At 50.2% G+C, this 24643-nt stretch overlaps 1 protein-coding gene across 6 annotated transcripts in view; it reads right to left on the bottom strand.

Moving 5' to 3' along the window:
• The window catches only part of LOC109492789, a 408688-nt gene that overhangs the window by 28072 nt on the left and 355973 nt on the right, over window positions 1-24643 (bottom strand). The window contains exon 5 of one of the 6 annotated variants that reach the window (XM_045040860.1): window positions 15876-17879. The exons of the other annotated variants lie outside the window; for them this stretch is intronic. The gene's annotated coding sequence lies outside the window, so the exon portion shown is untranslated. Of the gene's footprint in view, window positions 1-15875; window positions 17880-24643 lie in introns of those variants that run through there. 6 annotated transcript variants of the gene reach the window in all.

Below are 24643 nucleotides of genomic sequence, written 5' to 3'. Positions count from 1 at the left end.
AGGTGGCTAGTCGGTTAAATGTCCAACTCTTGATTGCGGCTCAGGTCATGATCTCGCGGTTCGTGGGTTCGAGTTGAGCCCCGAGTCGGGCTCTGTGCTGACAGCGTGGAGGCTGCTTGGGATTCTGTCCCTGTCCTCCTCTCTCTGCCCCTCCCCCGCTGGCTCGCATGCGCTCTCTCTCTCTCTCTCTCTCTCTCTCTCTCAAAATAAATAAACTTAAAAAAAATGTCTGGGTCCTTTGGGTTAGCAATCCCACTTGCAAAAATTTATAACAAGTAAATAATTAGAAATGCATTTGATAAATTACATTTAAGGAACTTCAAAACAGTGCATTTTGTATTAATGAAAAACAGAAAATATCTAAATGTCAAGCAATTAGAGATTGCTTAGGTAAATTATGGTATGTCCACACAATAGAATTCCTTAAAGAATTCACTCGAATCATATCATATGAGAATACTACTTGATACAGGAAAAATCTCAATGCACTGAATCTAGAAACCAGTTTGGGGGGGAATTTATATCTTTTTGATATTGTGTCTCCCTACATTCACTTGTTATAATCTCTCCATTTGCTTAAGTCTTCTTTAATGACTTTTTAAATAAATTTCCACTTTTTCTTACACATCTCCTTTAGATTTATCCCTTGATATTTATTTTTTTTTAAGTTTATTTATTGTTGAGAGAGAGAGAGAGAGAGGAGACCACGTGCTTGCACATATAAGCAAGGGAAAAGCTGAAAGGGAGGGAGACACAGAATCTGAAGCAGCTCCAGGATCAGCACAGAGCCCGAAGCCGGGCTTGAACTTGAGAACTGCAAGATCATGACTTGAGCAGAAGTCAGACGCTTAACCGACTGAGCCACCCAGGTGCCCCTATTCCTTGATACTTATTCAGATATATTTCTGGAATGTTTTTTGCTGATATTAAAAATGCGATTTAATTTAGCATATTGATAAAATAGTGGCTTTCTCTTAGTTACTGTTTTCCTGGTATATCTTCTGTCCAATCTAAAAAGCAGACATAGTATCACACACAATCTTCCTATTAAAAATATAATAAAATTATAGCCACAGATATAGGCTAAAAAGTCTTACCTCAAGGTTAGCAACATATACACCTGGGTAGTACCGACATAGGCAATTCTATTATTTACTTATTTTAGTCCTTGTGATTTTTTTTCATTTTCTCAGACTTCCATTCTGAATACATATTTTTCAACTTGAATAAACGCAGAGGCATTCTTATTCAAAAGTGTATAATGTGTCTTCTCAGTTAACCACCTCTGAGCACCCCTCGCCCTTCTATAAACTAGTAAAGCACATACCCATGCTTTATTTTGTAGATCCCAAACCCAGGTTGCATTTTCACACTAGAGGATCTATTCTAGACATTAGGAAGTGTCTACTCTTCCTCTGGGACTCCTCAGCTCCAGCTTGATGGACACTGCTTCACTCGGCCCCTCCCCTTGCACCCCCTCAAGGCCACCTCTGTGGCCGGGGTCCCATCGATCCCTGGGAAATGAGTCGGAGCCCCAGCAACCATAGCAGCTGTCTGTGGACCATTTAGAAGGGACGGTGCACCCTGCAAAGTCAAGCAGGAACGGTGCATCCTTCATGGTCAAGCCAGAAGTTCAGACCCAGATGCAACCTGTCCTTCGACAGCAATGCATCTGCTCTTTTGTGTGAGAAAGAACAGTTGATGCCAGTGTGGGCTTCTATCAAGAGGCAGGGATGTGACAGAAGGGCTGGAGGAGGTTCGCACACCCGGACCTTCGAAGACACTCACAGCATCGTCCCCCAGACACAGCGAATGCTTGAGATAATCAGGGGAGGTGGAGGTCCTAGGCAAGCCCCCCAATCTCCCCATCAGAAAACTATGTCAGAGTTGTGTCCTTAGAACAGGAGGCACCAATGAGCCCACCTCAGAGGCCTAGGCTTTCCTTCCGATCCGCTGGCTTCACTCCCTAGTCTGTGGTCCTCTGGGGAGCGGCCGTCTCTGGAGAGAAGGTATCTTAGTCAGTGGGGGTCACCATAACAAAATGCCACAGACAGGGGGGCTTGAGCAACGGGCATTTATTCTCATAGTTCTGGAGACTGAGAAGATCGAGATCAACGTGCCAGCAGGTTCTGTTCTTGGTGAGGGCCCACTTCCTCGCTTACAGGTAGAACCTGCTCACTGTGTCCTCCCGTGACAAAGAGAGCAAGCTTTGGCGTCTCTCTTCGTCCAAAGGCACTAATCCCATCATGGGGGCCCTATCCTCATGACCTCATCTGCCCCTAATCCCCTCCCAAAGGCCCCACCTCCTAATTCCGTCATGCTGGGGTTAGGGCTTCTTGTATGATTAGTGAAGGAAGCATAAACATTCAGTCCATAACTGGGAGGTGACCGTCCCCTGGCTCACACATAACCACCGAGGACTGGTGAGTGATGATTCCCTCTTTCCTCCAGGACCCTCTGAAATATTGGAACAAGGTCCAGATAAAGAGCTCCAAGCTCACACGTCACCCCTCAAAACAAGCATGAATGTCCAACTTAAGTTCTTGCCTCAAATGACACCCAGCACTGTGGGTTCATAGTCCTTCGGCCATTAGATAAGGAGGCTAAGGGCCAACCTCAAATTCCCCAAGACATACGTTAATAACGTAAAAATGGTGTTGGTACTCTCATAACATGTACATTGCCTTTCATTATGAAATTCTGAAAACTAAATCTCTCTCCTTGTATCTATTAAAGCCTGAGGACGTTGATCTCTAAAGTTGTTCCTTCTCCTCCTTGGTCTGGTCAGAGGGTCCTGTCTTGCACAGAGCCGTCTGCTTCCTGCCAGCAGGTGCTGTGGTGCTGACTTCCGGGGGACATGACAAACCCCCTCGCTCCCTCCCCCGCTGAATTCTTCTTCCCCACGAGTTCTGGAGACGAAGATCCCATCCCACGGTCTGTGACAGCTCCCTGCAGCACATCTGGATCTAGAACCTGACGCACGACAGAAGTCGAGAGCACGCTGATGCTGGCCACAGACACTCAGCGTGAGCTAGAGGAAGGAAGGCACACAGACAACACGAAAAACATGAGGGGAAAAGGCTTTTGACTTGTCTGAATGCCAGCCAGTTGGCACTTGTTGTCCGGAGGTCACAACCTGTGAACTTCAACTCTGCCGGGAGAAATCATCCATCAGGAGTTTAATTGAGTTGTCATGTGCTCTCCTCTCATAGAAGCCCATGGCCTTTTGAAGCCTGTAGTATGTTTCTGGGATTTCTGACCTCTGTCAGAGGCTTCTCCCCGACAAAATTGCCTTTTCTCCGAGTTCGGTTCTCTAGGGCTTCGGTTGACCTTCGCTACATTCAAGGTCGCTGAGGTCTGCGTCATCAGCAGCTGCCGTACAAGCCGTGGCACCTGACTCCTCCCCCCACCCGGGTCCAGCACAAATCCCAGCCAGCCTCACCCAGCAACCGGCTGCCGGGGAAAAGCAGCCACCCACCCGTGGACACCAGACACCGTGCATCACAGCCACACCATAAGCACCGCCCCCGAGCACGCGTCATCGCTCCCCGAAAGCTACACCTGTGGAAGCACCCCACTGGCACCACGTTGGGCACCAAGATGGCAGAGGTTCAGCGTGGATTTGCTGCCTGAGTCCCGCGCTCCTTCCTTATTCCCCACAGGGTCCAACCAATAAAACATACACAGGCAAACTGAGAAAACAGTAGAGGGCAAGGCGTCAGGCAGAGGAGACAGAGACTGCCCCGAACCAAGGGAGGCAGATACCCGAGGGATGGGGGTAGAGACAAGAGGAAAGTCTGCCTGGGAGAAGCCGCGTTCGACTCTCCCACCGTCACAAAGCGCATGGCGGGGGGCTCCCTTTCCCATTCTGACAGCGCCCTTCCCATGGTGCGGAAAGCCAGTGCCGGCCTACTCAAGTGCTCCCGCCATCCCGCCTGCCCCGTGGAGGGACCCCTGCTGGGACGGCATGGCAGACGCAGGCCAGGTGGCTGTGGCCGTCCTTCTGCGTGAATTCCTCTGATGTCCCAGTACTGACCGCAGGGGACCGTTGTGAGACTTGCAGACTCTTCATCACTTTTTGAAAGCATGCCTTGAATCACAGCTCCTGTTATTTTTGTGATACTCCTGTTTTTATAAGCAGAAAAACAATTCTATCCATGCCCTCTGTGGCTTCAGCAATCTAATTTCAAGATTTTTCTCCTGGGGGAGCCTGGGTGGCGCAGTCGGTTAAGCGTCCGACTTCAGCCAGGTCACGATCTCGCGGTCCGTGAGTTCGAGCCCCGCGTCGGGCTCTGGGCTGATGGCTCAGAGCCTGGAGCCTGTTTCCGATTCTGTGTCTCCCTCTCTCTCTGCCCCTCCCCCGTTCATGCTCGGTCTCTCTCTGTCCTAAAAATAAATAAACGTTGAAAAAGATTTTTCTCCTGAAATGACGGATTTTACCCTACCGATAGAACGAAGTATGTCTATCAATCTTCTATTAACGAATTAACCTTTTCTTTTTAAAATAAGCCTTTGGTTGTGGTCGACTATCGTTTCAATATATAATTTTCCTTTCCCTCCGGACTCTGAAAGAGCCCCTAACCTTCCCCTCCTTGTGCCGGTTCAGCACTCGGCCGGGGAATCTCTCTGCCTCTCAGCTTTACACACTGCTTTTCTTTCTGCTGCCACACGTTACGTTCTGCTGCGGTGTCTCCTGACCTCCGGGGCCCCCTGCTCCTGTGTTGCCTTCCTCTCTCCCCCCTGTCTCATCCGGCTCTGACCCCTCACGTCTCTCCAGTCTGAGCGTTTCCAGCACAGGGTTTAAGAGGAACGCTTTCCTCCACGGCTTGGGCTCCACTCCTTCCCTGGTAGTTCAGCAACGTCAGAGTCCCCGCGTGGCTGTGGCTGTTTGTCCTTCCGGTGCACAGATCCCTGGAGACTCAACATCTGCCAGAGACTGAGAGTCTGGGGTGGCTTAGCCCCCAGGACCAGCGCCTCGGGTCCAGGCAACCCTCCTGCTGGGTAAGAGCACAGTCACCCGCCTCACACGGTCGGGCCATCAGGTACTTTTGTGGAGCGTGACGTCTCCTCTTTAGTTTCTAACATTGGCGTCATTTCTCTCTTTTCTCCTATGCCCGGGACTATTTACAAATAACTCAGGATAGTCGAAGTCGTCTTGTAACAACCCCAGTCTCAATGGCCGATGTCGATGAAGGCCTGTTTCTTCCTCCTGACACGTGTTCGCTGACAGTCAGACATGGTGGGGCGGGGGGAGCGGCACAGGGGGGAAGGAGGGTTTTCTCAGCCTGGTCCTCAATCCAGGGGGGAACGGTGGAATAGAGACTCAATCTCGGAGGGGACAGAGCCCTGCAGGGTCTCACCCTGGCCATCAAACACGCCATGCCAGCAATGGCGCTCAGGACTTCTGGTTAGAATCCCTGGCCTGGACTCCAGTCTTACCTCGAACCAGCAGGAGCAGGAGGGGGAGATCGGAAGGGCAGCGCACAGACTTCCGAAATGTCAAAGGTAAGCGCGAGGCAGAGGCAGATGTGGCTGGTCCCTTGCCATGTTACCCTGGAGCCCTGACACTTTCTGAATCCGGAGCTCGTCCCAGAAGCACAGCTTTGCTGCTCTGGGACTCCGCGGCTCTTTGCCTACTTCTCGCTCCGGCCCTTGGCAACACAAATCGTCCACACATCCGGAGTCCCTGGTGTGCTCTCTCCCTGGCTGCCCCTCCAGGCACAGCGGTGTGCCAGCCCATCCCCATCGGCCAGTGGTTGGGGGGCTCCGGTCCCCTTCCCGCCTGCACTCTCCACCAGGGGCTGGCACCACCTCTGCACCCGCCACGTGTGCATATCCAGCCCCGAACCCGTGTCTGAGCTCAGACCCACATCTGCAGCCACTTCCTCTAGAGCCGGATGCGGTGAGCTGCGGGCCTCACACGTCCCCAGAGCCCTCTCCATCATTCCTCCGGCACCCCAGGCCCCACCCTGGAAGTCCGCGTGTCTCCCTTCCCTGTCTCCCCCTGCAACACATCCTCTCCCACGTAGCTCCCGAACTGCCTGCTTCCTCACGTTCCATTGCCACCCCCACTCCCCGACCCCAACAAGCCATTGACGTGCGTCTCCTGAACACAGCTGTGACAGCTGCCACATTAGTCACCAGCAGCCAACCCAGTCCATGCTCCACACAGTGGCCAGGGAAACCCCTTAAAATGCCAATCTTGATATATTCCCACCCACCTGGAGACCCCATGACCTCCAATTACCCTTGGACCAAAGTCTGGCATCTCCATATGGCCTCCCGGCTCAGCTCCCCACCCTGCCTCCCTAGCCACCTCCTCCTGTCCTCTGCCCTCCAGCCCTGGTGCTGTCCCTCCTGGACAGGACACAACCTGCCCTCCAGCCCTGGTGCTGTCCCTCCTGGACAGGACACAGAGCCCTGTGCTTGACTCCATGCTTTCCTGTCACCATCTCTAAATTCCTAGTAAGTTTTGAACGGGGCCCTGCCTTGTATTTTGCACTGAACCCCACAAATATGTAGCTGTCCCTATTCCTGGAGAGGTCTCTTTACCACTCAGGACTCTGCCCAAGCCAGTCTGTCTGGAATGTCCTTGCCTGTCTCCCCTCCTATCCAGTGTTCAAGTCCCAAAATAAACACTTCTTCCCCAAGAAACCCTCACAATCCCGTGGCCTTCCAGAGCCTTCTCTGTAACCCTCATCATTGCAGCCCTGGTCAAGCTCTATCTTTCCTCCTCACCCAAGCCCCAAGGGCTTCCAAGGACTCTCACTTTTCACGAACACAGTGTGGTCGGGGGGCACAAGTGCGGGTCAGGGATTGACTCAGGGGACAGCTGGCCTGGACTTGAATCCTGCCTCATCTGCTTCCTGGCTGTGTGGCTCTGGGCGATTCCTTAACTTCTCTGTGCTTTAGTTTTCTGAAGAGCTACTAACAGCACCCGGTTAAATTTCCATTTTAGATAAATAACAAACTTTTCAGTACAAGTTCCACTCTGTAGATGTCCCATTAAATATTTGGGACAATAATTGGGGTCCATTGTTATTGATCTGAAATTCAAATTGTAAAGGGTTATTGCAAAGATTGGACACGTCCAGCACATTGGGCACCGAGCTCTGCCCCCTGAGTGCTTCACGTGGGCCACCACCACCCTCATGGGGAGGAGCACTTGGCAGGAGCTAGAAATTCACTCTCAGCACAGAGTAGTTACTGGATAGATGTATAAGAACTTCTGGGACAATTAGGGGTGCCTTCGTGGCTCAGCCGGTTGGGCGTCCGACTTCCACTCAGGTCCTGATCTCACAGTTCATGAGTTCGAGCCCACGTCACGCTCTGTGCTGACAGCTCAGAGCCTGGAACCTGCTTCGGATTCTGTGTCTCCCTCTCTCTCTGCCCCTTCCCCACTTGCTCTCTGTCTCTTTCTCTCTCTCTCAAATATAAATAAACATTAAAATTTTCTTTAAAAAAATAAAAAAAAACAGAAAAGAACTTCTGGGACAATTAAATGATAGAAAATACGTAAAACACTTAGCGTAGCCCCTTTAACACAGTGAATGTTAGATAAATATTCGCTATTATTATTTTATTGTTCAAATAAGGTGTCACGGTAAAGAAGCATTTTTGGGAAAGCTGTATTATGATGGGGTCTCCCTGCCAGGTGCATGAGGGTTTACTGGAGCCCATTTTCTGCACATTTGCTTCCAGGGGATGTGGAATGCACTTTTCTTTCTTTCTTTTTTTAATATGAAATTTATTGTCAAATTGGTTTCCATACAACACCCAGTGCTCATCCCAAAAGGGGAATGCACTTTTCAACCTCATCATTGGAAGCACGTCTGCGACGAGACCACCACCCTGGATGTGCACACTCAGATGCCCTCTCCGTGCACAGACTCGAGCCTCGGGCCTCCCAACAACTACTCAGAGCCCTGGCCAGCACCTCAGAACCCAGCGTCACCTCCACTAGAAGGCCCATCTCGTGAATTCCGGGAGGTTCCTCATGGGCTTGTGAGCCCCTTCCTCCTTCCTCCCTGACCCAAATGCCCACCCCAGTCTATCCTTGACAGACATGGTCAATAAAAAATAGGGTGCCTAGTTAGTTTTGAACTTGAGATAAGTAACCATTTTTTTTTTTTTTAGTATTAGTCTCGGGGACACATATCCCCAAATACTGACGTTGTTTATCTGAAAATAGAAGCGGGCACCCTGTGTTCTATCTGGCAACCCTACACCAGTCCTACCCTCCTAGCTCTCCAGATCCCCATCTGCCTCCCACTGACTCCCATCCTGGGGGGTTGGAGTTTGCTCACCTGAGCCCCCACCCCCACCCCCTGAGGACAGCAGGAAACACTGACGTCTCTCCTTGCTTCCCTCGGGCCTCTTCTTTGCCGACCCTGCTCCCCTCATATCAGGCAAGTCCCTCTGCTACCAGAGGTGCCCTGGGGAAGTGACACGGGGTCTGGGTTCAGAGGGTGGGATGGCAGAGGAAGCCTGGGAGCTTGGCGGCCGCAGAACCGCTTCGCGTGCCTTGCTGGTCTCGGGCATCATCTATTTCCTGTTCAGCACAGCACTTCCCAAATGGAAACATTCACCTGTTTCATCGTCCGGAGCACCATCCGCTCTCCCAAGAAAGGTTCCTTCTCAGAGCCGTGGGCCCGGCCGCCCTCTGTGTCACAGCCCTCCGGGCACCAGAGGCGACCAGTCACCCCGAAAGATCCTTCGCAGCCCCATTCCCGTCTGTCAATTCTCCTTCCTTTTCGCAGCGATGAGGGAACCTCCCGGACCTTTCCCTCACTGCACAGACGTTTCCTTCCTCCCCTCGGTTTTCATTCAGCCCAGATGGTCTCATCAACATTGCATGATTGTAACAGACCCACCATCCTGGATTCTGGGAAGTCACCACACTCCCTTCACTAATTTTGTGTAATGGGGGAATTTTTCTCAATACCAGGCAAAAAGGGACAGCTTTATTTTCAATAATAATGCTATTTCAGAATTTTTTAAAGCATCCTTTTTCCTTGTGAATCTTTGACATTAGAGTTGCAAATTAACTTAACATTTTCTTAAATTGGAGATTCTCGGTGAATAACTACATCTGAATCCCAATCAAATTTTTCATGTCAACAAAGTGGTTCACATCAAAGTGGAAAAGGGCTTTTAGCTCCTCATAATGAATCTTGCTTGCTGCCTCCAAGTGCAATCAGTGCGAGGCTACAGATAATTTAATTACCACGATTGGTGCCATCTGCTTTCACTCGCGTTTCCAGGCACAGCAGCAACGGAGACAGAGCCTGCGACCAGAAAAGACGGAAGGGACCTGGGCCCAGGGGGACGGTTTGGGGACAGGAACGGGGACGGGGGCAGGGACAGAACCGTGAACAGGTACGGTTTCTTTTCTTTTTTTTTTATCAAGTTCCACGAGTAACTGACACTGTTCTATTTTAATAAAACCGACTGCATGACAGAAAAAGTCCTGGTGTGATGATTAACTCTTCCTCGTGGTAGAGGAGGCAGGTTCCTGCCGTTTTCGTGATGCAAATTCTCTTCTGTCCTTAACACGCCTGGGAGGGTGATGAAGGTTCTGCTCTAGAACGTTGGGCAGAAGAGGAACAGAAGCGGCGGGCAGCCTTGCTTCTGACCTGGAATCAGGAATGTCCCGCGTGTAGTTTAGAAGCGCTTTGCTCCCACTAGTACAACCCATAGCCTGTGACACGTGCGCTTAGGGTCCACACAGCAGGCTTTCCTCTGACGGAAGACGTGAGAAAGACCTCACTGCTGGAGGACATCTTTGGCTGTATTTTCATCCAAATAACTGCAAAAGTTAAACCACAGGACTCATCAGAGTCAGCTAAATATTTTATCTGTTGAGTAAGTTCCAAGCCCTGTCTTTGGCCTGGTCTGGCCTATAGGACGACCTGAGCAAAAGCAGAATCTGTGACTGTCGCCCGCGGCCAGTCTGGCGCGAGAGGCTTTGCCTGTAAACGGTTGATCCCGATCCAAGACGACACGGCTGCTTCCGGTGGGGTCTTCCTGGCTTTGTTCGTGTGGGGGTTTCATAGTTACGCACCTCCACAGCGACCCTGCTGGGTCATCCCCCAAGGCGTTCCACAGAAATAAATGTCCTGCCCGTGCCTGGTCAGGCACAAGTCCAGTGGCTCTGAATTGAAGGACACTGTTCTCGGCCCAAAGGAAACCATGAAGCCTGTCTGTGCCTACAGCCTCAGCTGTGGCCCGGGACCACCCGCCCCCGCACCTGAAACAGCAATGGCAAATCAACACCCGCAGATGCTTGAACTCCGCCAGGATTCTAGGGTCAGAGGAGATACTGTGTCCACTTCTTCAGATGCAGTGAGTAACACAATTCACGGAGTCCCAGCCTTCCCAGAGCGTTAACTGCACAAGCTCGAGCAGAGCTGCTGCATGTACGTGACCTCATCGGACCCTCACGGTACTCTGAGTGTCCACAGTATAACGTCTGCATCCGAGGAGGTCTTACATAACCTACTCCAGGTCAGAAAAACCTAGGCAAGGGGGAAACTAGGTTCATATTCAGAGAATTCTGACCCCAAAGACCCGCGCTCTTAAGAGGCACCTGCTTTTTTATTCCGAAGATGGATACAGATGGTTATTTGTGAAGAACTAAAGCCCGTTACCGTGTGGAAAAATACAAATTCTTGGCTCGCAAAGGAAGTCCTCTGCAGAAAATCACATCATTCCTTTGTAAAGCAGTTCCTGTGTACTGCCCAACCGAGGGCCTGAACTTTCCAAATGGTGAGGGGTCTGGCAGAAAATTCAGAGTGAAACTATATTGAAACTGAAGGGAAAGAACTGAATTGCACGGGGCTGAAAAGCGGTGTGTGGTTGCTGCTCGGAGGCCGTGGCAGATGAGGCGGATGCCCGCTGGGTTCGGAGCCGCCATCGACAGGCATCTCCCCCCTGCAGCCCGCCCCCCCCCCCCCCCCGCACGGCTGCACGCTCTCAGATGGCGCGGCGACTCCGATGTCCTCGTCCACCCCGAGGAGGGTCCTCGTTCCTGAGGAAATGTAAAGGAATCTTCAGGAAGGGCTTCTGGGTCAACCGAGGGTGGCCGTTCAGACACTTCATGGGGTCTCCACACTTCTGCTCAGCCTTGAAAGAACTGAACTCCTGCGGAGACTGCCTCGTTTATTTATGTATTGAACCCTGAAGGACTGAAAAACAATGACCACCCTGTAGTAGTTCTAAACTGAATCGTTCCTCAACAGTGAGAAGCCAGGCGCTTCAGGGAGCAGATACCGCGGGTGCCCTAGTCCACGCTCTTTCTCAGATGTGAGATCCAAGTGGGCATCTGAGTGAGCGGGTCCCCGTGGGCACCTGTCTTCTCAGGTGGACTGTCCCCCAGGGGCACCGTTCTTCAGCATCTTCTCCCTGGGTGATTGACACCTTGGCCACGGGCACAGCCCGGAAATGCAGGGACGCTTTGTTGGCCCCGAGGCTTCCCTCGGCCACTTGTGAGGCGCCCCTGCCTCCTGTCCTTCAGGCTGATGCTTCTCCGGGGGTCCCAGAGGAATCAAGGGCCCCCTGCCCACAGCAGGTGCCTTGGAGATGCTCCTCGGTCCGGCCTGGCTCTCCCTGCTCCCTCACACCTGCTTCCCCCAGTAGACTCCCTGCTCCCAAGGCCCAAGCTGTGCTCCCAGCAAACCCAAACCAATGCAAAGACACCCCGTCCGTAGTTCTTGGGGGATGTGTGAAGTGACCTAATGCAAGCATTTCAGACCGAGAGGCAGAGTTCTGTGGGGAAATACGGGTTGTTGCCTGTGGTTGGGGGAGCATTTGGAAACACTGTCATGCATCCTGGAGGGTGGTGAGGGTATGGGGTGCAGAAATACTCCCCCTCTTCTGTACCTCCACTTTGGACCAGGGCTTGCCGTGAGCACCTCCTCGTGGGAGACACAGGAAAGGAAGAGGAACCCCTCACACCAGGAAAAGGAAGACGCTTGGGCCACGGAGGGCTCTGCCTAGGCCAGCCTATTGGTCTTTCCATAAGAAGTTAAATCTCTGTCCCCTGCAGCAAGCCCACCCTCTGTGGTTTGGGGGGTTTCCCTGTAGAAGGTAACTATTCCCACCCTCTATCCCCCTAGGAGGGGCTGACTCTGAAGCACGATGGAGTCAGAAAGAAAGGGGACTGGGGTGAGGCAGGGAGCAGCAAGGTCTCGCCCCATAGAGGCGCCCACAGCCCCCAGGGAGGGTGGTGCCAGCCTGAGACAGCCCCGGGACCACAGGAGATGGTGTGCAAAGGCACTGGGGAGGGGAGGGCAGCTCGACAAGAAGCGGAAGAGGTTTGAAGGGGTCGGAAAGTGCCTATGAGACCGAGAACCTGGGGCTGCCCTCCTGCCTGCTCATACACGGGGTTCAGACTCTCTGGGAAGGTGACGGTGAAGACTGGAGGGCGTGTAAGCGTGGTGGCCGATGGAGCCAGGCACAGCTGGCTGCACTCAGGGTGGCCTCCCCGCCCCCCACCTCCAGCGTGGGGGCAGGGGGCAGGGCACCAGGACTCCGTGAACTCAGAGCACTTAACTAGGTCAGCTGCTGACCAGTGCCGGCCTGGGCCCCCAGGCCCCACACCTACGGCCCCTCCCCGGGGCCCATGTCTCTGAGATCTGCGAGTCTGCTCCTAATGCAATCAGACATCATCCCTGATGGTCCCAGGTGTCGCCACCCCCCCCCCCGCAGGCGTGTCCTCCAGGAGAGCCCAGGCACACGGGGATTAGTGTCCTGAACCCCCTTCTCCCCAGGGATGGGGGCTGCAGGAGCCCAGCGCTGACACAGGGGTCCAGGTGCCCAAGTGCCCTGGGGAGACCCAAGGCTGCTGGCCCCCGGCAGCGCTTGCCAGCAACGGGCCACCTCCTGCGGCAGAGTGACAGGTCTGTTCTCAGTGGGTGAAGAAAGCAGTCTTTACGGAGAAGATTGAGGAGTCTCAGACTGAATAAACCTGCCAGATGGGTTACTGATTGTGGCCATAACACACTGGCTGATTTGCTCTTTCCCTTCCTGGGAGAAACGAGCTCTAACAGACTGCCGTGGCTGCCGTGGCCCCGACCACCTGCTCGCTGACGTGCGTCACGCTGTGCCGACGCGGGGTCCGTCCCGGGTGGGCAGCTCGCGGGGCCTCAGGCCTGCGGGGGGGCCGGCCCGGCTCTGCGGTGAAGCCCTGTGCCTCCCGGGGACACGGCACCCAGCCCGTGGCTGGCAAACCTCAGGTCTTACCCGGTGCAAAACACGTCCCCTACACGCACGTGACATCGCTTTGGGGAGGGCAGCTCAGGATAATAGTAGTTTGCGTTCTGCCTCTTCTTCGGTTAACTTATTATGACACCCTGAACAAGAGTCATACTCTTATCGTATTGGATCCAGTGTTTAAAATGGAGCCCACGGTGTCTGACACGCACACGAGTTAATCAGCGGGGAGGGGGGCCCGATACGGCGCGGGGGGTCCGGCCGCTGAGCCCGTCACCTGCGAAGCCACTTCTGCTCATCACTGGAGATGAGTGACAATCCCCTCAGTCCTCTTACGATGTTCTCGCTGAGGTTTGGTGGCCTCCCGGGCCACCCTCCGGGGAAGGTCCCAGCTAGCGTCCCCGACACCTCTCGCCCTCCCTCCACCCGTTTCGAAGCCTCCACGCACCAGCCACACGGTCACCCAGAGACTCCGGGAAAGGCCTCGCGTCCGTCCCTCGGCAGCGAACGTGAACAACGTCTCCCCTCAGCAGCCCGCGGCTGGGAAGCTCCTGGTCACACACCACTGTCCCCAAGACTCAGGGACACGGTGCCCCCACCCCCAACACCCACACCCCAGCCCCGCTGCGCCTCCGCCTCCCTCAGACACGTCTGCCTGCTTCCCTCTGCCGCCACACTCGCACACGCACACACTCACTCTCAAGCACACACACACGCTCAAGCATGTGCACACACAGGCTCAAGCACACTCCTGCTTGCACACACTCGCTCTCAAGCACACACACACGCTCAAGCACGTGCACACTCAAGCACACTCACACTCACTCTCAGGCACACTCACTCTCAGGCACACTCACACACACTCAAGCACACTCACACACGCACACATTCTCAGGCACACTTCACTCTCAGGCACACTCACACACATGCTCAAGCACACTCACATGCTCAAGCACACTCATGCTTGCGCACACACTTGCTCTCAAGCATTCACACACACTCAAGCATGTGCACACTCACTCAAGCACACCCATGCTCACTCTCAGGCACACTCACTCTCACTCTCAAGCACACTCGCACACACACACACTTGCTCTCAAGCACACTCACACACACGCTCAAGCACACTCACACCCTCAAGCACACTCCTGCTTGCACACACTCGCTCTCAAGCACACACACACACGCTCAAGCACACTCACATGCTCAAGCACACTCACACCCTCAAGCACACTCCTGCTTGCACACACTCGCTCTCAAGCACACACACACGCTCAAGCACGTGCACACTCAAGCACACTCACACTCACTCTCAGGCACACTCACTCTCAGGCACACTCACACACACTCAAGCACACTCACACACGCACACATTCTCAGGCACACTTCACTCTCAGGCACACTCACACACATGCTCAAGCACACTCACATGCTCAAGCACACTCATGCTTGCGCACACACTTGCTCTCAAGCATTCACACACACTCAAGCATGTGCACACTCACTCAAGCACACCCATGCTCACTCTCAGGCACACTCACTCTCACTCTCAAGCACACTCGCACACACACACACTCGCTCTCAAGCACACTCACACACACGCTCAAGCACACTCACACCCTCAAGCACACTCCTCCTTGCACACACTCGCTCTCAAGCACACACACACACGCTCAAGCACACTCACATGCTCAAGCACACTCACACCCTCAAGCACACTCCTGCTTGCACACACTCGCTCTCAAGCACACACACACGCTCAAGTACGTGCACACTCAAGCACACTCACGCTCACTCTCAGGCACACTCACACACACGCTCAAGCACACTCACACACGCACACATTCTCAGGCACACTTCGCTCTCAGGCACACTCACACACATGCTCAAGCACACTCACATGCTCAAGCACACTCATGCTTGTGCACACACTTGCTCTCAAGCATTCACACTCACTCAAGCACACCCATGTTCACTCTCAGGCACACTCACTCTCACTCTCAAGCATACTCACACACACACACTCGCTCTCAAGCACACTCACACACACGCTCAAGCACACTCACACCCTCAAGCACACTCCTCCTTGCACACACTCGCTCTCAAGCACACACACACACGCTCAAGCACGGGCACACACGCTCAAGCACACTCACACCCTCAAGCACACTCACACCCTCAAGCACACTCCTGCTTGCACACACTCGCTCTCAAGCACGTGCACACTCACTCAAGCACACTCACGCTCACTCTCAGGCACACTCACACACACGCTCAAGCACACACCCTCAAGCACACTCTTGCTTGCACACACTCACTCTCAAGCACACACACACGCTTAAGCACGTGCACACTCAAGCACACTCACACCCTCAAGCACACTCCTGCTGCACACACTCGCTCTCAAGCACACACACACGCTCAAGCACGTGCACACTCAAGCACATTCACGCTCACTCTCAGGCACACTCACTCTCAGGCACACTCACTCTCAGGCACACTCACACACGCTCAAGCACACGCACACACTCATTCTCAGGCACACTCGCTCTCAGGCACACTCACACACACGCTCAAGCACACTCACGCTCAAGCACACTCATGCTTGCGCACACACTTGCTCTCAAGCACTCACACACACGCTCAAGCACGTGCACACTCACTCAAGCACACCCATATTCACAGGCACACTCACTCTCACTTTCAAGCACACTTGCACACACACACATTCTCAGGCACACTTGCTCTCAAGCACACACACACACACTCAGGCACACTCACACACATGGTCAAGCATGTGCACACTCAAGTACACCCATGCTCATTCTCAGGCACACTCACTCTCACTTTCAAGCACACTCGCACATGCACACTCACACACATTATCAAGCACACACACTCTCAAGCATACGCATTTTCGAGCACACTCACACACTCACACACCGACATCAGTAAATGCCCATGCGGGCAAAGCAGTCCACGTCGGCAGCGTCTCCCGCGGGACTCACACCCTGGCGGCCGCACGGGCTCACCCGGGAGACGCTGTGCGTGGCTCCACACCGCCCCACTGGAGCCAACGTCCCAACGAGGAGAGTCAAACGACTTCCGGGTTTCCCAGTGCACAAAAAAGTCACGCTCACACAACACCGCAGGCTAAGACGTGCTCAACAGCAGTTCATCTAAGAATACGACGCACGTACCTGAACGAAAAATGCTAACCGTCCTCCAAGCTTTCTGGGAGTCATAATCACTGGTCAGAATAACAAATGTAACGATCGTCAAAGGTTGGAAACATTGAGAGAACTACGAAAATGTGACAGAGAGGCACGAAGGGAGCAAACACTGTTGGAAAGAGGCCACCCACGGACACTGGACACAGAGCTGCCACAGACCCTCAGTCTGTCCAACACGTGGCATCTGTGGAGTGCGACAAAGCGACGTGCAGGAGAGCCAGGCATGCCTGTGAGTGGTTAGCGCCTTTCCTGGGGACGATTCTGCAGTGACGGCCCCTCGCCTTGGGTGCCGCCCAGGGTGAAGGCCTAAACTCTGCACCTGCCGCAGAAGGAGGCTGAGCGCACACGTGTTCTGGAGGACAGGGGCACCTGCCTCTGACGAGAGCAAGCAGAGGAGGAAGAACACACACAGGAGAAGCCGTGGCCTGGGGACGCCCAGGTCCCCTTAGAGGGAGCCCCCACATCTATCAGGAGGAAAGCTTAAGTGAGCACCAAGCAGGTTGTCTTTTCTTCAATGTCATCTGTAAATCACTCATCCTGAATGACATCACCACCGTGTCCTTTAACCAAACATGCCACAACGTCTTCATATTCTACTGGGCGGGGAAGAAGTCAGCCTCTCCACTAAGCTGATGATGCTTTCCACATGGTTACTGGAAACAGCACTCTTGTGCGTACACACACACACACACACACATGCACACATCCCTCCTGTGCCTGACACGTAGGACAGACTGGAGAAGGTATTAATTGGCTGACATAACATGAAATCACCGAGCTGACTCTAGAGCGGAACAGTTCAAGACATTTCTGCTGAGCAATGCTATTTCTCACCGCTTCCTCCTGCACGGCTGGGATGGAGAAGCCATCTGACTGCCGATACCACGTTCGTCGGAGTCACCGCCTTGCATCTTTGGATTTCGTAAAATCAATCCCCGTCCCGCGGGCCTCGCTGCTCATTAAACCCACGTCTCGTTCTGAAGTGTGGCGGCTCTTGGCGAAGGCGACGCCGATGTTCAAGAGCCGCAGTCGGTTAGGAAAAGGGGGGCCTCGGAGCTCAAGGCAAGCAGTCTAGGCTGCCACACTGGCCCTGTGCCAGGCAGAGCCCTCTGGCACTGCACTCCACGGGGAGGAAGCAAGAGCGTGGAGCTTTCCTTTCGGGGGCAAATCTTGGCACCGCTCGCCTCTTGATACTAAAAAGCGGCCAGCTGAGCAAGGTCAGGACGCACCGGTGTCCCTCAGTAGCTGCAGAGAATAGATGCTGCAAGGAGCATCCCTTAAATGACTGGAGTGGGTCCAGCAGGGGGATGCGGGGAACAGGTATGGGAGGGTGCAGTGAGTGCAGGACTGCAGGGCAAGGCCTCCGTGCCCGTGCCCGCTCGCCCCATTGCTCGCTCCTCCAGCAAGAGGCCGGACACACGGACAGCGGACGTCCTGCGGACAGACAGATATACGTGATTGTTAACAACGGGCACCACAGCCAAGAGGGAAAAGCGGGAAACTGGCCCCGTGCTGCTCTCTGAGCAGGGCTAGAACACGGAACGTGGAAACCTTCACTGATGTGGACCACAACAGCCCTGGGGACGGACCGCGGATGTTCCCCTGATTCAGAGAATCCACCAGGATGAAGAGAGCTGTGCTCCTTGACAAGATTCCAGAGCCAACAGGTGGAGACCACCTGGTCTGTGAACCAGCCCCAGGAGCACGACCGGTCCCTGAGCAACTGACACTTGTCACGCCCAAGGCGGAGTCTGACAAGTGTGTCCTGGGCCAGTGAACTGGGACAACAGGACGGACTCCCGGCTGCAGCCTGCTCTTACTGACCCGAAAGGGGACTCGGATGACCAGCTTCCCAGGGCTTTTGTCCCAGGGTTTGTTTTTTGGTTTTTTTTTTTTTTTTTGTAGTATTCTTTCATCAGTTTTATTGAAGCATGATTTACATACAATAAAAGTCACCCATTTTAAGTGTGCAATTCAGCAAGTTTTGACAAGTGCATAGATTTTAACAACCTCCACAATCTCGACACAAAACAGCCCCTTCCCCACAAATACTTTCCTTGTCTCTTTGCAATCAAGCTGCTTCCCTAACAGTATCCCTAACACTATAATTTTGGGGGTCCGTAATAATCCGGTATGGAGTATCTGTGCCTGGTTCGTTTTTCCGCTCAGCACACAGCTCACCCACGTGGACATGCTTTCGCTGAATGTCCCTTTTACTGCCGAAGAGCATTGCCCCAGATGGATACTCCACGGCTTGTCTATCCTGCTGCAGGTGGACACACTGGGGTTCCTTCCGGGTGGGACTATTATAAAAATTTCCTCTGTGAACACTTGTGTACAAGTCTTTGCACGGACACGGGTTTTCACTGGTCTTGAGCAAATACTGAGAAGTGGGATTGCTGGGGTGTATGTTGAGTGTGTATTTAACTTTATTAAATAAAAGCTACTAAGCTTTTTTCTGAAGTCCTGTATCATCTTACATTTCCACCAGAAACACACGAGAGTTGTGTTTATTTCACATCCTACCAACACGTGATGCTGTGTTTACCACTGCAACCATTCTAAAGGGTGTGTAAAGGGATCTCCTTGTGATTTTAGTTTTCCCTTCCCTAAGGAAATATTAATATTAGCATTTTTCCTGGGCTTGGTGTCCATTTGCATATCTCCTTTGATAAAGGGTATGTTCTACTGTTTGCCCTTCACTTATCAGGTTCTCTGTCTTACTATTGAGTTGTAAGACTTCTTTATATATTGTTGATACACCTTTATCAGATATGTTTCGCAAATGCTTTCTTCCTGTACGTGGCTCACCTTTTTATTATCTTTGTGACATCTTTTGAAAAGCAACTTTTAAAAATGTTCATGAAGTCAAATTTATGTATTTTTATTCTTTTGTTTGTCCTTTCTTTGTCCTAAGAAATAAACCTTTGTCTACTCGCAAGGTCACACAAAATTATCACCAATGCTTTCTTAAGAACTTTTATACTTTTAATTTTTACATGGAGGCCTCTTACACACACATATACACAGTCTAGCACCATCTGCTGAAAATCAATTAACCAAATACGTGAGTATCTGTGTGCAACCACACACACATTCTGTCCCTTTGATGTTTGCGTCTGTCTGTAGGCCAGCACCACACTTGACCTCTGTAGATGCACATAGTAAACTTGAAATCAGATAGTATGATTCCTCTAACTTTCACTTTTCTCTAAAGTTTTTGGAAGTCCTCCGAATTTCCACATAAATTTTAGGAAATGAATCCTGCAAGGATTTTAATTGAGTTTGTATACATCTATAGATCAATTTAGGAAAGAGGGACATCTCAGCAATATTGAACTTTCTGTGATATGGACATGGGATCAATTCTCCACTTCTGTAGGTCTTTTTTAATTTCTATGAGGAGTATTTTATTGTTGTCAGCCTACAAATCATGCATATATGTTCTTCAATCCATTCTAAGGAATTTCATATTTGAGGGTACATGGGTGGGTAAGCAGGTGTTTAACATAAACATCTTTTTTATGTACTTTATTTCATGTTTTGTATTGTCCAGAAAATAGTATCCCTAATGTTTAATTTATAATTGTTTATTCATCAAAAATAAAAATGCAATTAATTTTTTGTACATGGGCCCAGCATCCTGTGACCTTTTTAAATTTACTCATTAATGTTAGTAGCTTTTTTTTTTGTAGATGCACTAAGATTTCTTTTAAAAAATCATGTATCCTGTGAATAAAGGGAGATTTATTCCTTGGTTTCCAATGCAAATGATTTTTGTACTTAACTTCTTTATCTTTCCCCATTACACTAGCAATTGGGGGTGGTGGTGGGAATCAGTCTTTTACCATGAAGGGTGATATTGGCTGTTGGTTTTTCTAGACACTGTCAATTGGGTCAAAGAAGGTCCCTTCTATCTCTAGACTTCTAGGAGTTTTTATCATGATGGAGGTTGAATTTTGTCAAACGCGTTTTCTGCATCTTTTAAAATAACCATATGGTTTTCATTTTTACTCTATAACTATCGTGAATTTTCTTAATTTTTCAACATTAAACCATCCTTAAATTCATGGAATGAAATTCACTTGATCAGGCTGAAACATCTTTTGCTATAAGGCAGGCTTCAACATGCTATCATTTGGTTGAGGATTTTTACGTACATGTTCGTGAGGAAGAGTGGTAGTGCTACTTTCTTACAAGAAGTATGACTTACAAGAAAGTAAAACCACAGGCCAATCTTCTTCATGAACATATATGATTCTGATTTTGGTATCAGGGTAATAATACCAGATTCATAAATTGAGTTGGAATGTATTTCTTCATGTTATTGTTTATTTCTTTTGTGATATCCTTCTTGATAAACACACACAAAGAGAATGTTGTTTTAAATTCTAAAAATTTGAGGATTTTCCCAGATGTATTTCAGTTATTGATTACTTGTATAATTTGCTTGTGTTAGAAAACATCTTACTTGCTTTTTCAGTCCTCTAAAATGTATTGAGAACTTTGTGGCCTGGGTATGGTTATTCTCCAGTAGGGTACTGGCCCCAGTACTGGCTCACTAGAGTTAACTGCGCACCTCTCTTCCCAACACGGCATTAAGCGACATCGTGTTGGTAGCTCGAAATCAGACACAGTGGGAGTGCTTACACCACGGATATTGGCCAGCCCTACACATCAGGGCTTCGGAGAGCCAGCTATCAAACAGGTATCACCACACTACCGTCTGTCTTCTTGAACAGTCCGTGTGCCTTAACTAGCTCTGCGTCTATCTGCACGAACATGAACATAAACAGGAACCCCTGGCATCTCTGACTCTCGTTCACCACCACAGGGTTCACTCTACGTAGCTTTCCCCTACTTACCTGTTCCTTCCTCACATTGAGAAACCTGGCTGCTTTTATCTACAGTTTATTTACTCATTTATTCAACCCTAGCACACATGTGAACTAGCTTGGACCTGCTAAATCATACCCATATGAGAAAGAAATATGGCTCCCAGAGAACAGTGCTTACATGCAGTTCTTTCCATCTTCAGACTTAACAGTATTCAGAGCAAACACCAAAATTATCGAGTTCCTTCCCTCCCCTCCCCCCTCAATGTGGCTACGCCACACGTTAATAACACAGTTAGATATATCCTTCATAGTCTGTGTTCCTTCCTGGGGTCCCCTATACCTGTCTTAATCACCTAACTTTGCACACAGTGAAGTTCAGTGTTTGTGGTGCACCTTCTACGGGTTGTGAAATTCACCCAGGATATTTACCATTTCTGACGTTCCTCATTCTTTTTGAAAGACCCAATTTTCTATCTAGTAGCGTTTCCTTTCAGACTGAATAACTTAGGTCAGCATTTCTTACAGCCAAGGTCTCCTGGCAGCAAATTCTTTTAGTTCCCTTTATTGGAAAATGTCTTTATTTTACCTTAATTTTGAAGAATGTATTCACTGAACAATGTTTGAAGAATAGAACACTGAATAGAGTTTATTTTTTGCCTTCAGCACTTTGTAAACGTTGGCTTTGTTTTCTTGTCTCACTTCGTTTCTGATGAGATGCCAGCCATTAATTGCATCATAGCTCCTTTGTAAAGTAACATGCAATTTTTCTCTCCTCGCTTTCAAGACTTGCTCTTTATCTTTGGTTTCAACAGTTTGATAATGATGTGCTCCAGCAGCGACTTCTATGTTTTTTCTTCCTGGCATTCCTTTAGAATATCTCCGTTTTATGTCAGATGTAGAATATCCGGACAGTACATCTTCAACTATTTCTTGAATATTTGTACCTCATTCTCTCTTGTCCCTCCTTCTGGCAATCAATTCTATGTAGGTGGAAACCTTTGCTTTAATCTAAGAAGGCACCCAGGCTTCATTCTTTAAAAAGACAAAAAACCGCTTGCTCTTGGATCATTTCTGTTGATGTCTTCAAGTTTACCTGCTCCAGACTGTCTTGTCCATTGGGCTGCTCCACTCATCTCCTGAATATTTCATTCAACTATAGACTTTCTGGCTCTCTGCAGAGCTTTTCTTTAAACAAAGTCAGACTTCAGGGCGCCTGGGTGGCTCAGTTGGTTAAGCGTACGACTTCGGCTCAGGTCACGATCTCACAGCTCGTTGAGTTTGAGCCCGCCGTTGGCGTCTGTGCTGGGAGTTCAGAGCCTGGAGCCTGTTTCGATTCTGTGCCTCCCCCTCTCTCTGTCCCTCCCATGCTCATGCTCTGTCTCCCTCTGTCTCTCAATAATGAAGAAACTTAAAAAAAATTTTTTTAAACAAAGTTATACTTCAAGTTTTAAAATAAATGATAATGAAAGAAGTCTCCGTTTGGAGAGGAGCACACTTTTGTGACCTCTATTTCCAGGAGCCCTGGCTACCAGACTCGCACCATGAAGATCCAAGAAAAATCCTACTGCCTCCCACAGGGGACAGGAAAAAATGTTTGGAAGTATGCCCAGAACATTCCGTTCTCCTTCAGGGCCCTGCCTCAAGGACAACTGCTTAACCTGAGCCTAACCTAATTCCACCAAAGCCTAACCAACCCGGAGAAGGAAAGTTCCCAACGTGGGGCTGGGCCCAATCACAGAACTACAGAACACCTCCCTCCCCCAGCCTCAATACCACATCAACAGCCCTCCTCTGTAACACAAGGGTTACACCAAAAGGATACGAAAGCCGGAGACCCTGCTTCAAAAATCCCCAGGACAACCCAAAGACAGCAAGAAACAAGAACAAGGATACCAGGGGAAATCTGGCCTCTGACACGCTGTGTGTCACATGCTTCCTCAATTCCCTTCACCCAGTACATTGTGCTTGGCTTTCGAAAAACACTACAAGGCACATCACAAGGCAAAATACACAAACAGAAGAGACAAACCAAGCATCAGAACCAGACGTGGGTGTGGCAGATATTTGGGGATTATCAGACTAGAAACTTCAAATAACTATCATTACTTTGCTAAGAGTGCTAATGAAAACCGGGCAGCATGCAGAAGCAGAGAGGTGACAGAAGCAGAGTGCACATCCTAAACTGTAGGAAAGCATCAACAGGAGATGCGGGAAATAAAAAAGACCATAAGAGAACTGAAGAATGTCTTTGATGGGCTCAGCAGACTGGACACAGCAGAGGAAAGAATCAGTGAGTTTAAAGATCTGTCAAGGGAAACTTCTAGAGCTGAGAGGCAGAGAGAAAACAGAATGAAAAAGATGAAGGAGAACGTCCAAGAACTATGAGATAACTACACAAGGAGTAACATTTTTGTGATGAGGACACATGAACACAAAGAAAGAATACAACCCATGTTTGAAGTTACAATGGCCGAGCGTTTTCCAAAGTCAATGACAGACACCAAACCACTGATCTGAGAATCTCGGAGAACACCAGCCATATGATAAATACCCAAAATAGACACCTTTGTATATCGTACTCAAACCTCAGAAAATCAAAGACTAAGAGGAAATCTTGAAAGAAGTGGGGAGGGAGAAGGGAGACATATCCCACCTGCAGAGGAACAAGGGTAAGAATTACACTGGACTTACCCTCAGGAACAATGAAAAAAATGAGAGGTTGCAGGGGAATATTTACTGTTGAAGAAATGAAACCAACAACCTAGAATTCTGTAGCCAGCAAAATTTCCTTCAAAAGTGAAGGAGAATAAAGAGTTTCTCAGACAAACAAAAATTGATGGAATTTGTGGCCAGTTACCTGCCTTGCAGGAAACATTAAAAGAAGTTCTTTCAGGGCACCTGGGTGGCTCAGTCGGTTAAGCGTCTGACTTCAGCTCAGGTCATGATCTCACGATTCGTGAGTTCGGGCCCCGCGTTGGGCTCTGTGTTGACGGCTTGGAGCCTGGAGCCTGCTTCGGATTCCATGTCCCCCTCTCTCTCTGCCCCACCCCTGCTTGTGCTCTGTCTCACTCTGTCTTTCAAATATGAATAAACGTTAAATGATTGTTTTAAAAAGAAGCTCTTTCAAGAGAAACCAAATTATATAGGTCAGAAACTCAGATCTACTCAAAGAAAGGAAGAGTGTTATAGAAAAATAAATGAAGGTAAAATTAAAACGTGCTTTACTTTATTTGGGATAATTATTATATAGTTTTGGCATCTTGCATACCAGAGTCTATTAAATTATTTTGTTTTCCTGTCCCTTGAGAACATATTCCATTTTCTTATTTTATTCACATGTCATGTAATTTTGGATTGCAT

The sequence above is a fragment of the Felis catus genome, chromosome D2 (assembly GCF_018350175.1).
Source record: "Felis catus isolate Fca126 chromosome D2, F.catus_Fca126_mat1.0, whole genome shotgun sequence".
Classification (NCBI taxonomy): domain Eukaryota; kingdom Metazoa; phylum Chordata; class Mammalia; order Carnivora; family Felidae; genus Felis; species Felis catus.
The sequence above is the reverse complement of the archived record's forward strand: the minus strand, read 5'-3'. Positions and strand labels throughout refer to the sequence as shown.